This window comes from Protopterus annectens, chromosome 1.part0 (genome assembly GCF_019279795.1).
Source record: "Protopterus annectens isolate FY-2018-M chromosome 1.part0, PAN1.0, whole genome shotgun sequence".
Classification (NCBI taxonomy): Eukaryota; Metazoa; Chordata; order Ceratodontiformes; family Protopteridae; genus Protopterus; species Protopterus annectens.
This window is the reverse complement of record NC_056725.1, coordinates 403,069,929-403,086,471: the sequence shown is the minus strand read 5'-3', so window position 1 is coordinate 403,086,471 and position 16,543 is coordinate 403,069,929.

The window sequence follows — 16,543 nt, the reverse complement described above, 5'->3', positions numbered from 1 at the left end:
TGTGCTATTAACAATGCAAGCCGACTTTGCATAAGCAGCACTAAACTTCTCTTCCCCTGCAGCTCTCAGCTCCTTGTAAAATCTACTCAGTACTCAACTGCATCTCAACTTCGCAGCACAAGAAATCTGGAAAAAGCCAAAATTTATTGGGGGAGGGTCAAAAGCCCAAAAGACAGGGACACATTAAACAGTGCTTGTTTAATCTTGGAAAGTTGCTAGAATAAAATGCTGTGTTACCACCATACATTTTACTGCCAAGGTCCCTGTGCAAAACAGTCAGAGCAACATACCACTATGCCAAATCAGCTGCTTTGTGAAAGAAAAATGTGTTACCACCATACATTTTACTGCCAAGGTCCCTGTGCAAAACAGTCAGAGCATCATATCACTATGCCAAATCAGCTGCTTTGTGAAAGAAAGGAAGACTGAAACTTAAATGGCTATCATTTAATGAATTCAGTTCTCACCATAGCTGTCAATCTCTTAGCACAAAACACCTGGACAAACCCAGTAATGGGGAATACAGCCCTCAAACATATTCAGTGAATTCAGTTCTTGCCATAGCGGTCAACTTTAGCACAAAAAACCTGGACGAAGCCAATAATGGGGGAATACAGTCCCAAAAATAGGGACAAATTTCAAATATTCATCTTATAAACTTAGAAAATTGCTAGAATAAAAGTTTGTGTTACTATATATTTGCTGAAAAATATGAAGTCTGAAATTCAAATGCCTGTCAATTTTACCTCTGATGGAACAAAAACAATTTTCAGCAGAGGACCAAGGAGAAATAGTGCAGACACATGTCTTTGTAAAATGGCAGGACACCAGACCAAATTCACACAAACACAGAGAGGAGATGCAGATTCCACACAGAAGGCACCCCAGCCAAGAAACAAACCAGAAAAACCTATAGCGGTGAGGCAACAATGCAACCACTGCACCATCAAATATGGAAGGAATTAAACATTCAGAAACCTGAAGTCTGAAATTCAAATGACTGTCAATTTTATTTAACATTTGTTAACCAGGACAGTCTGACTTGGAACAAAAAAACTATTTTCAGCAGAGGCCCAGGAAGTAATAATGCAGACATGTCTTTGTAACATGGGAGGACACAAAAGCAAACCCACACAAACACAGGGAGAAGATGCAGACCTCACACAAAAGGCACCGCAGCCAAGAATCAAACCTGAAAAACCTGTAGTTGTGAGGCAACAATGCGACCACTGCACCATCAAATATCAAGAATTTAAATATTTAGAAACCACAGATATTATTAGGAACAGAACAGATCAAATATGAGGCAAAAATCTACAAATTCTTTACAAATGGTGGGGGGCAGGAAATTCAGGCCCTTAACACCTGCATACAAGGTACAGGGTTCAAGCCTGAGGTATTCCCTACCACACCACCATGAGTTTGCTCTAGCCACCAGTATATAGCAACTGGGACATTACACACACAGACGCGCTACATAACTGCTCCCCTATATCCAGTTGCCTGCTCACATAACTGCTCCCCTATATCAAGATGCCTGCTTACCTTGCCGCCGATATCCAAACAAACCCTTTGCCAGTATTCCTTGTGTGATTGGTCCATCCTGAACAGTCCAAATCCACGATTGGTCCAGGCTGCTGCAGTCCGGAGTGCCTCCATTTTGTGATGTCACCGCCGCACAGACTGCTGAGCATCTTGGGGCCGAGATGCCTTTACCCCTATCTAGACTGCTGAGAAAGCAGTCTGAGAGCGTGCTCGCATGTGCACACTTCCGGGAATTTACTGTTTTTTGTTTTTGTGTTTCTCTGTTGTATTTTTATTTGTTTTTTAGGTGGGAGGGCTGCAGTCCTATAGCACGAGCCACCCCTGACAGACATTAGTTAATAATATGTAAGCAAATATATATACCCATAAGGTATAAATGGCCAGACATCTGTAGATAGCAATGGTAGATTAACAGACACATATATGTCCACATGCACTGTTAATGGACTTTATACTACCAAGCTCATTGTATTGTACGTGTGTCATTGAAATAGGGATTTAAATCAGCCCTCTGTTATGTTTCACATGTTGACATCACATCCCCCTCTCCCCCACCCACTAGGTGGGCTGAGCAGTACAGGCCCATCCAACCAAGGCCATCCCCAACCCATAAATTTATTACCCACAGTTCTGCTTCCCCCCACCCACTGCACACATGCAGCCACCATCCCTACCTTGGGTACCAGTCCGTAGCTACCACACCACCACACATTGCCCTCCCTCCACTCCCCCCCCACCTCAGGACCCATTCCGTATGTTGTCCCGGCCCAAGTTTCCTAGGTCTGGTACATGCCGTAGTCCATGCACATAACCATGGGTACCTATGTAACTCTGGGTGTAGACGAAAGTTGTAAACCCAATGTTCGGGTTGTCCCACATGGGATGAATGTCTTCCTGGTACTAACAATAGATTTCACGTGTGACTTTGTGTACACTAATAGATTTATTTTTAGGTATCGCAAAGCACACATGGCACACAAGGTTGGCCGGTTTGCACACAAAACACAGTACCCAGCAATAACAGTCAACATTACAGGATATGTAGCTAAATATGTAGAGGTGTGTGTGTGTGTGTGTGTGTGTGTGTGTGTGTGTGTGTGTGTGTGTGTGTGTGTGTGTGTGTGTGTGTGTGTGTGTGTGTGTGTGTGTATGTATATATATATGTATATCTATATATATATATATATATATATATATATATATATATATATGTGTATCCATAACTAAATAGAGATATACCTCTCCCTCTCTGTAGTACAAATGTATACATACATAGACAGACATATATATAAATACCCACATATAGATATATACATATGCAGACACCCATACATCCAGATGTCGTTAGATATATATATATACAGCAATGAGATGGGTCCCATGAAGAGGAGAATGGTCATTGTGTAGTGGTGTGTTTAGACCTGACCTGCACCCAGAGTAAAGATGAGTGCTGTAGAGGAGGTGCCGATGGGGGAACTATGGGTATGAAATTATGGGCCTAGGCATGCAGGGGTTGTCTGGAGTGGTTATATTCAGACCACCCCAGGGATGTAAGCAATAGTGTGCATTGGGCAGAGCCAGTACTTAAGGAGCAGCCACACCCAGTATGAGTCCCACTGCAGGACAGTCTATTTTACATAACAAAGTACAGTATAACCAGATGTGTTGTTGCAAATCACACTAAATAACAACAAAGAACACATGGTTGCAACACCTCAATGTAGGCATGTAAGCTGAACTAATTGGCATCACAAGGTATAATTGTTGTCCTCACCCCCACCCAGGGGTGTGAGTGTCCAAACCTACCCCCAAATGCAGTGTATATACACAGCTGTTGCTGTAGAAGAAATGGCCAGCTGTGGACCTTTCCGTCAGCCTTCCTGCACATCCCTGGACATTTCCCGTACTATCTGCCCCTCTGTGTTCCCCATTAACACCACTTACCTATCGACCCCTGTTTCATTACTGTTAATGTTCACAGTCACAAGTAGGTGACACCCTCTTCCCCAACTATATTGGCAGAATCTGGAAACCCCTACCCACATGTATTACCTCAGCTTTCCCACACGACACATGTAAATAACACATGAAGGAACACCTCAAGCACACTTGGATCAGCATATGCTCACCAGCTGGTGAAGTTCTCCCCCCCAACTAACACTCTATACCCCTACATCAACAAGTGAAACCAACACCTCCTGTCTTGCCTCGCATACAAATCCCAACATCCTGCAATCCTTCCCTATTGCTCCCCCACCAATCATTCCAACGGCCTACTATACAGTTACAATGCCCCCCCCTCTACTGACCTACCTACTCCTTCACTATTCTCTTCTACACTACCACGCAGGTATGGCATGACTAAACCTAACCTGAATACCTGAGTGTAACCTATCCAGAACTGTTAAACTGGAATCTCACCTCACCTTAAACTGACCTTTGTCAACAGTCATACCCAACATGTAAACCTGACCTAAGCGTGTATAATACTGACATGTTAATGTGAACTAAGCATGAAGAATGTGGTACGTAGCTATGGTAAGCCTGCTACTCTCTATGAATGTGTACACCTCAGTAGTATGTGTAATGTGTAGCTGGGGTTTACTGTGGGGTTCCAGTCCCCAGGCCACCACTGACAATGGGGAAGCATCCAGTCAGATTGTCCCGGACAACAAATGTGAACTAAATACATGCAGTAGCATGGGGGTATACGGCAGCAAGTGTGGTTATGCCTGTTTGGGTGGTGGTAAGCAATGCCCACACCGGTTAAGCAATGTGGAGGCCAAATCAGTGTAAGACACCATAACCGGAGGTCAGCAAGGCTGAGCCTCGTGCACACCAGCACATACCCACCTACACTTCCTCTACAGTACCATAGGCACTCTGTAGCCAACAGCTCTTCTTGTGCCCAATAACAAAATAATCAGCACTCCCAGGTTCCAACCCCCCCCACCCTGCCCACTATAGTCTACGTGAGTTACCACTAAGGCATGGCAGATACACATTCAGCTGCTGTTATCACAAACATATCATCCAGCACAGTCATTCAACAGTATAGGAAATGTATGTAAGTATGTAGATTGATACCAGCAAACATGTGCACATTGCTCAACTACAGTATTCCGAGCAGTCTATGTGTATCAATGAACAGTGCCTGTCCACACATACTGTGAGAAAAGTAGCCTTGCATAATACTGAAGAGAGGAATGAAAAATGGCCGTGGGGCTGTGTGGGCATGCTACATGCACAGAATGTCACACCTGGGGCATTGGTTCCATGGAACCGGGAGATAAGGTTGGCCCAGTGTGTGAGCAAACAGCTGCTTCTCAAACCCCTGGCAGGATGCTACCAGTGGGAGAAACAGTGTAGACCAGCAAAGTCTACTTGTGACACAACAACAGGTCCGTCCATGGCGGGACGAACCAAACTTTGTGGGTCACATAGATGTTTCCACCAGTATCGGAGGAAGATCAAGGGAAGGCTCAAACATACATGGACCAAACGGATGAAGAGTCTGCAGAAGCTTGGGTCGAGACAGTATAATGGAGGAGTACCGACATGTGCAGGGAGGGAAATGTGTTGAGATGTGGTATGGCTGGGCTAGCAATGTGTGGAGATGTGGTATGGCTGGGCTAGCAACTGGAGAATGGATGGGTGCTGTGTACGATGAGCTCGGGGGCCAGGGGAAGGAAACATGGGTAGTACAATATGGTATAAATATGCAAATGAAGCAGAACATCAATAGTTTAGTGGGTAGAGCACTCAACCAATGAGCAGGTGTAGCACAGTCTATTTCACATGGCAAAGCACGTTATAACCAATATTTTTGTTGCAAAGCCCATTAAATAGCTGACATATATGAACTGGAGTACGGCAAGAAATGCACATGCGACATGTCCATGTCAGATGGAATAAGATACTAGTAAGCAGGTATAAGTACAAATAGGCAATAGTAGGCATATGTACGTACTTGTAGGCGGGCGTACGGCTGTACAACTGCTTTAGAGTGCCTTAATCACTCTGTATCCAATGGTCCTTTGTCAGCCCGGCAACAAAATAAACAACCATGCAGGTAATGAAGCAAGGATCCCATACACCATAGTCCCAGTAGCTATCCACCAAGCCATGACAGACATACAGAAGAATGGGGTAGTAGTAAACATGTTCTCACCATAGTATAACCAAACTGAACCTGTGAAAGGCATCAGTATGCAGTCATATGTGCCATAACTGACTACAGAACATACATATGTGAACTGGAGTACAGCAGTAAGTCCAGATGTGAGGTGTTAATGTAATACAGTGTAGAAGTTCCCAGGACCCCATATAGTGTCCATACACATGTGTCGAGGATACATGACACATATATAACAAGTTACAAAGGGCAAATCAATGCCAAAAGCGATTATCATGCAAGTCTAATAATATGCACTGCTAAGCGTAGCACAGCACTGGCTCCCAGACTACTGTTGATATACTACCAGTGGGAGAAACAGTGTCACCCTGCGAAGTCCACTCTTAAACAAATGCACGTCCATCCCTGGCAGGATGACCCAAAACATCTGCCAAAAAGAGTCCTCGGGGTAACATACCATGTTTAAAAAGTAAGCAAAGATGGTGATGTATGCACGTGGACTACATGTGTGGGAAGCCTGAAGATCCATGGGTTGAGACAACATACACAAAGGGTCTCGAGAAGTGGAGAGTGGGCAATGTGTAGTGGCGTGGATAGATTAAGCTGGAACCTGTAGGAAGGATGACTGATGTGTAAGGGGGAATGGGGTGGAATGATGGGTAAAACATTATAGATCATGGCGTGCCATGGTTGGATGAACCTGTTCAATGGGACCAGCCCGTGGATGTCAGCAAGAAAGGAGGGGGTGGACACAGGGAAGGTACTGGGACATACCATTTCCCATGGCAAACCACATTATGGGTAATATGTATGTTGCATAACCCACGGAATAACATATATACATGAACTGGAGTACTGCGGCCACGAAATAGCACATATATATATATATATATATATATATATATATATATATATATATATATATATATATATATATATATATATATATATAAACAGGAGTACTGCAGGAAATGCACATGTGAGGTGCTGGTATCATAATGCATACATCAGTAGTTAGGTTAAGCAGTAATAAGCTGTTCTAAGCATATGTCAGCACTAGCACACGAGTTTACGTGTCCAGGCTCAGCAAATCTGATGCAAACTGTATGTAGGCATATGTAACTGGTGGTCTGTGTTTGCGTGGCGGTGAGCACTGCATACACAAAGTAAGCAATGTCGAGGCTAACCTGGTGTAACTGGCTGTTACCTGCAGTTGGTGATGCATACCATTGTGCAAACACACTCACGACTGCTTACAAGTGCCTTAATCACCCTGCATCCCACCGCCCTTGTTCAACCCTGCAACATAATTGACAGCCACTGCATGGCCCGAACCCAGAACCCTGCATACCACAATCATAGTGAATTAACACTGCATCATGTCAGATATACAGACATCCCATGTATTCCCAGATATATCATGCAGCACAGTTAATCTGCATAAGGGGAATTGTACTAATATCACAACACACAACCTCTTATTGCAAACATTGAGGACACAGTGTGACAAAAGTGGGGTACATATCTGGACACATGTGCAATATTGTACATATACATGTAAAACATTGATAGCTAAACAGTGATCTGTCGTAATACACATAATCTGAACAACATGATGTCTGCAACTGTAATGTATTGTCATTCCTGACTGAACACATGCCTGACATCATCCACGTCAATTGACCAGATGAATGTGGGGCAGGCCAATATTGTGAGCCACTCATGCATGGTCATATGGACAGTCATAGATCTGTAAATATAGAGAGATACACAGGTATATACAAATGTCTGCCTCACACTTATAGCATATCACATCAATGGTATGTAGGTGGGTGGATACACATGTCCACATATATTTAGATGTAAATATAGATATACAGATAGATATGTGAATTTCAGCACCAGATAGGAATAACAGTTGGAACCCCCACCAAAAAATAACTGACCTTATGCATGATTGATGAGGGTGGGGGCTCAAATGAGGGGAACCCGGGGACGACTGCTATGTTACCCCACCACAGCCATAACAGATATGCTGTGCAATGCAGTATCCAGCACATGCAGTTCTTGACCCCAGGACCCTCCGCAACACAGCTAAAACAGTCTAACAGTAGGCCACTACACCTGTAGAAATTCAGAGCAATATCCGAAACATATCAACCAGTCCAGTCATGCAACTGTACAGAGAATGTATACCATCATCTAGATGAATCTGTGTGTAAATATATTACTATCTACACTGCTACAACATATCTGTATATGTATGTATATATATATATATATATATATATATATATATATATATATATATGGTTCCACTTCATATCATCGAATAATCATTTCATCGAATTTCAAATCGTCGAAAACTCATTTAGTCGAAAACTCATATCATCGAATCTCAAATCATTGAAAACTATAAAGCAACTAGAAATAACATTTCACAAAGTTTTTACTATGTTTATGCAGGGGGGAAAGCCCCCATGCACCCCCCATGTGCCCCCCACACCCCCCGTAAAAAAATATACCAATTCCAAGGTTGCACTACAGTGGGGGAAAAAGGATATTTCCTAACCCCACTGTAGTGCGACCTTGGAGTTGGTATATTTAATTACGGGGGTGTGGGGGGCGGAGACATGGGGGTGCGTAGTAAACAGTGTCTGGGATGTTATTTCTAGTTGCTTTATAGTTTTCAATGATTTGAGAATCGATGATATGAGTTTTCGACTAAATGAGTTTTCAACGATTTGGTCTTGATGATTTCAAATTCGATGAAATGATAATTTGATGATATGAAGTGGAACCCTATATCTATATATATTTATATTTCCCTGAAATGCTAATTCCACCTAAACGCGGCTTTTCAGCGCTTCTGTGGATCCCTAGTGGTATCTGCATTGCTTACTGTATTTATTTCCTTGTTTCACTTGAAAGAAAGTTACTGTTTGTCGTTTTTGCATTTTTACCTGTAACACATTGCATTTAAGTTACCTGGCACTTGCTCACTAAAGCAATTATATAAGTCAGCACTAAAAAATTAAAAGCACTACACCCTCACAAACTCCCCTTGAGTACCTTCTTCCCCATTGGCCCTTTTTTTCAATTATAAAGGAATTCCCAATACTATTCTAGCATGTCCAAAGGTCAGTTGTCAATCTCCTCTCTGGTCCAGCTGGTGAATCTGGGAATCTTGAGGCAATGTTACAACTGCCTCATGTACACAGACAACCCTCTCCTCCTCCCAACAAATTCCAACACATGTGAGAGATGCAACCATATAGCCAAACTGGAGGCTAAGCTCTCTCAACTCAGTACTGGCGTAACCAGTCAGGAGGAGAAGGAAACCACACTCACTACAATTCCAGTCTCACATAGACCTACCACGACAGCAAACCAAACACATAAACACACAAAACATACTTGGAGGCTCTAAATAAAAATCTGCGTAAGCAGCAGAGACCTCAAAGCAGACACCAAGCAACCGCTACCCCAAAACAAAACACGTGCAACACATAGCTCACAAAGCCAGTGTGCCGAACAGTCACAGCCCTTAAGGCTAAACAACACACCTGATACACTTGTAATAGGTGACTCTATCGTCAGGCACACTGACGTCCCGCTCACCAGGCTGAACAAGGAGAAGGTCACGGTGAGCTGCCTGTCAGGCGCTAGGATCCGCCACATAACACAAGCACTCAGGTCACTCCAAGGCAAGTACAAATATGACTCGGTCATTGTCCATGCTGGTGTGAATGACCTGAGACGTACCTCCCTGGACTACATGAAAAGAGACATAGAGGAGCTCTCTGCATGTCGCCCAGGCTGGTATGACCCTGACCTTGAGTAGCATCTTACCCTCACAAAAAATGATGCCACAATATGAAGACAAGATGATCAATTTCAACAATTGGCTTAAGTATTGGTGTCATTCAAAGGGGATCCAATGCCTGTCAGCCTGGGATGACATGCTCGACAAGCCACGATGCTTCACTAGGGACAGCTTGCACCTGTCACCCCTGGGCTTTCGGATATTGGCAAAGGCTCTTGCTTCCCCCATAGTGCCTTTTTTAGGCAAGGCTCAAAAGACAAACCCACCTCCATAGGTATCACAAGGGATAAGAAACTAAGAGTGATGCTACTCAATGCCAGAAGTCTAAACCTCAAGATGCACGCACTCGAAACTCTCCTTAGCATGGAGAACATCGATATCTGTGCAGTAACAGAAACCTGGTTCAAGGCTCCCGAGAGCACCCCAGCACTACCAGGTTATACCTCATACCATGCTTTTCGGCCCCAAAACTTGGACCAAACCGCAAAAGGAGGGGGAGTATCAATATTCATCAAAGATACCCACACCTCCAGGTTGGTGGCACAGCAGGAAGCATCAGAGACTATCCATGTGCAACTAACAGTGGGTAAAACTGCCTTCCAGTTTATAGCCTGCTACAAACCACCCTCCCAAATCCAGGAAACCCATTCGGCCTTCCTGAGAACACTGGAAAATATGAAGGTTTCTCCAAACACCATTATATTGGGGGACTTCAACTACCCAAACATAGACTGGGAGCATTACTCTAGCTCCAACACCCTAGCCCAAAGGTTCCTAGAATTTATAAACTCAAATGCTATGAAACAACTTGTTACCACTCCCACAAGAGGGGAAAACATACTGAACCAGATCATCAACAACATGGGGACTCTATGCTCCAGACCAGAAGTGTATCCCTCACTGGTAAGATCAGACCATAAACTAATCTCACTGGATATTCACATCCCAACCCCACCCCTAGCCCAGAAAACCACAGTGAAAAACTTCTCTAAAGCAAATTTCACACTCCTCAAAACTGAGGTGGAATCCTTCAAAGCCCCCGAGCCTGTGGAAAATACGGCCCAGACCACAGAATCCTTTATAAATGCATTCTATGAACACCTTCAGGAATGCATGGATCATGCAATCCCAAATAAACCCAAGACCCAATCCTCCAAAGGCAGATGTCCTGTCTGGTGGACCCCAGCCATAAACAAACTATGCAATAGAAGGAGGAAGCTACTACATGATAGAGCACAATCCCAAAAAGGGAAGGCATCTCTGATCAGTATTAGCAAAAAACTACGGGCACTCATAAAATCATCTAAGGCCAGCTTCAAGAGAAAAATTGCACAGGACACTAAGGATAATCACAAGGCTTTCTTTAGTTATGTTAGGAACCTGGGTGGGAATTCCCAGATATGCTCAGAATTACTCCAAAATGACAAAAAATACATCGAACGCACAGACATTGCCAACATCCTAGGTGACAGGTTCAGTGCAAACTCCCCCCCCCAACAAAAGGGCAAATATCTATCCCAGCAGAGTGCTGCCCCCCTGACATCTCAGATGCTCAGGTAAGAGCCGCCCTCTCCAAAGCAAAAAACACAGCATCAATGGGACCAGACGGTGTCCCGGGCTGCATCCTACATGAACTCCAAGAAGAGCTAAACCCAAACATAAAACTACTGTTCAATCTCAGCATTACTACAGGATATGTACCCAAAGAGTGGCGTACAGCAACAGTGGTCCCTCTCCACAAAGGTGGTGCCTCAACGGATCCTGGAAACTATCACCCCATAAGCCTGACTAGCTTGGTCTGCAAAGCCATGGAAAGGATCATCATGGACCTCATAAATAAAGATATTGGGGACCTACAGACACTGGATCCTACCCAGTTTGGCTTTGTTAAGGGCAGATCCTGCCTCTTAAACCTGGTCAATTTCTTTGAATCAGTCACCAAGGCCATTGACGAGGGGAAGGTGGTCCACACAGCCTACCTGGACCTTGCAAAAGCCTTCGATACAATACCCCACTCGGGCATTATAGATAAGCTCACCAGCTTAAATATAAACCCCTATGTCACTAGATGGGTTGAAAACTGGCTCAAGGACAGAACCCACATGGTTAGAATTGCTGGAGCCATGTCAGACTCCAAACCAGTTATAAGTGGCATGCCACAAGGCTCAGTCCTGGGACATCTCTTGTTCGGTATATATTTCTCGGAGGTACAGGCCAACACGGAAGGACTGTGGCTGACCAAGTTCACAGATGACTGCAAACTGGGCACCATAATCGACTCCCCAGCTGACACAAGCATCCTCCAAAAGGGCCTTATAGAAACAGACAACTGGTGCCAGAGCCATGGCCTCAAGCTAAACGCCAAAAAGTGTATAGTCATCCCCTTTGGCAAAAACAAAGTGCCCACAAATTACCACATAGGTGGTAATCCATTAAGTACAGAAGAAGTAATTAGGGACCTGGGGACCCAAGTTGATAGCAGTCTCTCATTTGACAACAACGTGGCCAAAGTGGTTAGAAAAACATTTTATATAGCCCACCTAATCATGAAGGGATTCACATCTAGATCAGGGAGGTCATCGTGCCTCTTTACTCATCCCTCATCAGGCCCATAATTGAGTACAATGCCCTTTGGGATGTATCTTACCAGACACCTGCAGCAACTGGAAAGACCCCAAAAGTACCTCACCAAGAGGATCAAAGGGCTCAAACAGATGCCATATGCTGCCCGGTTAAAGAAACTCCAGCTCTACTCAGTGGCATACCGCCTGCTTAGAGGCGATCTGTGCCTGACGTATAAAGCCATGTCCAACCCAGAATTAATGGACATGCTGCACCTCAGAAAATCCAAATCCCATCGAGCTACGTGCTCGAGAGACTTGAACCTCAGCACTGAAATAAATAGGACATGCTGGAGGGACAGATTCATAACCCAGAGGCTCCCTTCACTCTGGAATAAAATCCCAGTCCAGATTAGGCAGAGTCCCTCATTGACTCACTTCAAGAGGAATCTTGATGAGTGGATGGGAGATCGTAGGTTTACCCTGGGTATCACTTCTGTGTCACTGTTTGACAGAGGCACAGTATACCTCGAAAAAGGGCATAGCAAAATTAATTTAAAATGGGTGTCGAAAGCCAAACACACTCTGGCTAGGCTTATAAATGCCCTAGGGCAGATAGCCTAGTATGAACCTATGAACCTATGAACCTATATATATGTGTGCGTGTGTGTATAGCTTTCTAACACTATATACATATATATTGCTATATATGGACATATATACATGCTGATGGCTATATCGACACATATAAGTGTCTACACCTATATGTCTACATATACACACCACATTATATATGTGTATGCAGATATACAGCTATGTAGGTATATATGGACATAGTTACATATATGTCAGCAGATATATATATATATATATATATATATATATATATATATATATATATATATATATATATATATATATATATCTGTATTGGTACATATGGTCATACATCTGTAGAGAGCAATGGCAGAGTAACAAACAAACATATGTCCACATGCACTGTTACTGGGGTTGAGAGGCCCCACACACTATACGTCATGTACATGTAGGCACCCCCCCATGGCCAAACACATCCGCCCCGCAATACACTAACAAGTGTTGCAGATCCTGTAACCAGGACTTGACACAATATGGGCACAGTAAGTTAAGAGTACAACATCCCACCTGAATAATGTCACGCTGGTATTGCTGACATATCATGCAGTGCAGTCTGCCTCCCATAGGTAATGTAAACTGTGGTAGCCAGCAACATCTCCAGGATACAGATACACAGACACAGATATGCAGATTCATACATGCAAATGTACATATGTACATATATGTATATATATATATATATATATATATATGTACATAGAAACTGACAACTGGTGCCAGAGCCATGGCCTCAAGCTAAACGCCAAAAAGTGTATAGTCATCCCCTTTGGCAAAAACAAAGTGCCCACAAATTACCACATAGGTGGTAATCCATTAAATACAGAAGAAGTAATTAGGGACCTGGGGACCCAAGTTGATAGCTGTCTCTCATTTGACAACAACGTGGCCAAAGTGGTTAGAAAAACATTTTATATAGCCCACCTAATCATGAATGGATTCACATCTAGATCAGGGGAGGTCATCGTGCCTCTTTACTCATCCCTCATCAGGCCCATAATTGAGTACAATGCCCCTTTTGGGATGTACCTTACCAGACACCTGCAGCAACTGGAAAGACCCCAAAAGTACCTCACCAAGAGGATCAAAGGGCTCAAACAGATGCCATATGCTGCCCGGTTAAAGAAACTCCAGCTCTACTCAGTGGCATACCGCCTGCTCAGAGGCGATCTGTGCCTGACGTATAAAGCCATGTCCAACCCAGAGTTAATGGACATGCTGCACCTCAGAAAATCCAAATCCCATTGAGCTACGTGCTCGAGAGACTTGAACTTCAGCACTGAAATAAATAGGACATGCTGGAGAGACAGATTCATAACCCAGAGGCTCCCTTCACTCTGGAATAAAATCCCAGTCCAGATTAGGCAGAGTCCCTCATTGACTCACTTCAAGAGGAATCTTGATGAGTGGATGGCAGATCGTAGGTTTACCCCGGGTATCACTTCTGTGTCACTGTTAGACAGAGGCACAGTATACTAACCTCGAAAAAGGGCATAGCAAAATTAATTTAAAATGGGTGTCGAAAGCCAAACACACTCTGGCTAGGCTTATAAATGCCCTAGGGCAGATAACCTAGTATGAACCTATGAACCTATATATATGTGTGTGTGTATAGCTTTCTAACACTATATACATATATATTACTATATATGGACATATATACATGCTGATGGCTATATAGGTTCATAGGTTCATAGATTAGTACTAAGCTAACAGCCCTTGCGAATCATTTTAAGCCTAGCCAATTATGCCTTATGAGACTCAAACCCTGCACCTTGTGTTTATAAGGCAAATAGCTTAACCATTAAGCCACTCTCCCAACCCTGTCTACACCTATATGTCTACATATACACAGCACATTACATATGTGTATGCAGATATACAGCTATGTAGGTATATATGGACATAGTTACATATATGTCAGCAGATATATATATATATATATATATATATATATATATATATATATATATATATATATATATATTTATATATCTGTATTGGTACATATGGTCATACATCTGTAGAGAGCAATGGCAGAGTAACAAACACACATATGTCCACATGCACTGTTACTGGGGTTGAGAGGCCCCACACACTATACGTCATGTACATGTAGGCACCCCCCCATGGCCAAACACATCTGCCCCGCAATACACTAACAAGTGTTGCAGATCCCGTAACCAGGACTTGACACGACATGGGCACAGGAAGTTAAGAGTACAACATCCCACCTGAATAATATCAGGCTGGTATTGCTGACATATCATGCAGTGCAGTCTGCCTCCCATAGGTAATGTAAACTGTGGCAGACAGCAACATCTCCAGGATACAGATACACAGACACAGATATGCAGATACATACATACAAATGTATATATGTACATATATGTATATATATATATATATATATATATATATATATATATATATATATATATTTATATATATATATATATATATATATATATATATATATATATATATATATATATATATATATATATATATATATATATATATATATATATATATATATATATATATATATATATATATATATATATATATATATATATATATATATATGCACACACACTTATATATATATATATATATATATATATATATATATATATACATATATATTGATATACATGTGACTACACATACACACGCAGATATATGTAGAGTAGGATACATCTGTAGTTGGTGCACACAATATGGAACAGCCGCTATGCCTACAGCTAACCCCTGAACAACTGGACACTGTATGGGCCACCCATACAAATGATGACCATTGCCTAAAACATATAGCCACAGAGAGGTCATTGGGAAAACTCCACACACTGGTTTGAAGAAATAAAATACCTTTCATTGTATACCATGACAGTTCTACATGCCATCTCATATAGCTGTTCAGACCGTGACATCCATATAAGCAGAGGACTGCAACCGTGAAACAGTTATACTAATGCAGTAGTCAGGAAGTTTTCACAACCATTGCTGTCCAGGCCAAGCCCTTAGATTTGTACAGTAGTGAGGACTGACTGAGCCACAGGATATCAAATGATCAACAGTGTGTAATGAAGGCGCATAGTTCAGCAGCCGCTATCTACACTCTGTACAACATCAGTGTGAGGTAAGGATGTCATGTGACCACATGGGTTGTAACTGTGACATAACAAGGCATAACTGACACCATCACATGCACACTGACAAACAGAACAGTCCATCTGGTGGGTGGCAGTAGGCTTGCAGTAACCGAATATATGTACATGATGTACATATAGGTGAAGTATATGCCAGTTTACATCCATATACCTTATGGCAGCTCACCTCTGATACACCCACATATTTAACAGCCAAGGTCATTTATGGTGCCCCCCCGACTCAATAATACAGGGCCATATACCACTGTTACATACACTGGCCTCTGGAGTGCATAAGAGCACGCACATATTGTGTATGTGACCCCCACTCATATATGGCCCCAGCCCCACCATACGTGTGCGGGAATACAACAGATGTGGACTGATGGCAGCAATGGTAGTGTGATATACTCACAGCCCGCTACGGAATACCCACACACAGCATGTCATATGTGCAAAGCTTGATATGTAGGTCATGTACTGATAGCACTCCACATACACAATGCCAGTGGGATATCAGACACATGACCTGTGTGGTGGACAGATAACACATGTTAGGCACACCTCTGGCCACCAAGAGGATAGGCCCACAGTTGAGGGCTATGCAGACAGACTGCATTCCAAGGTAAAGTAGTATATACACACACACCCTGTAACACAGTACTATACA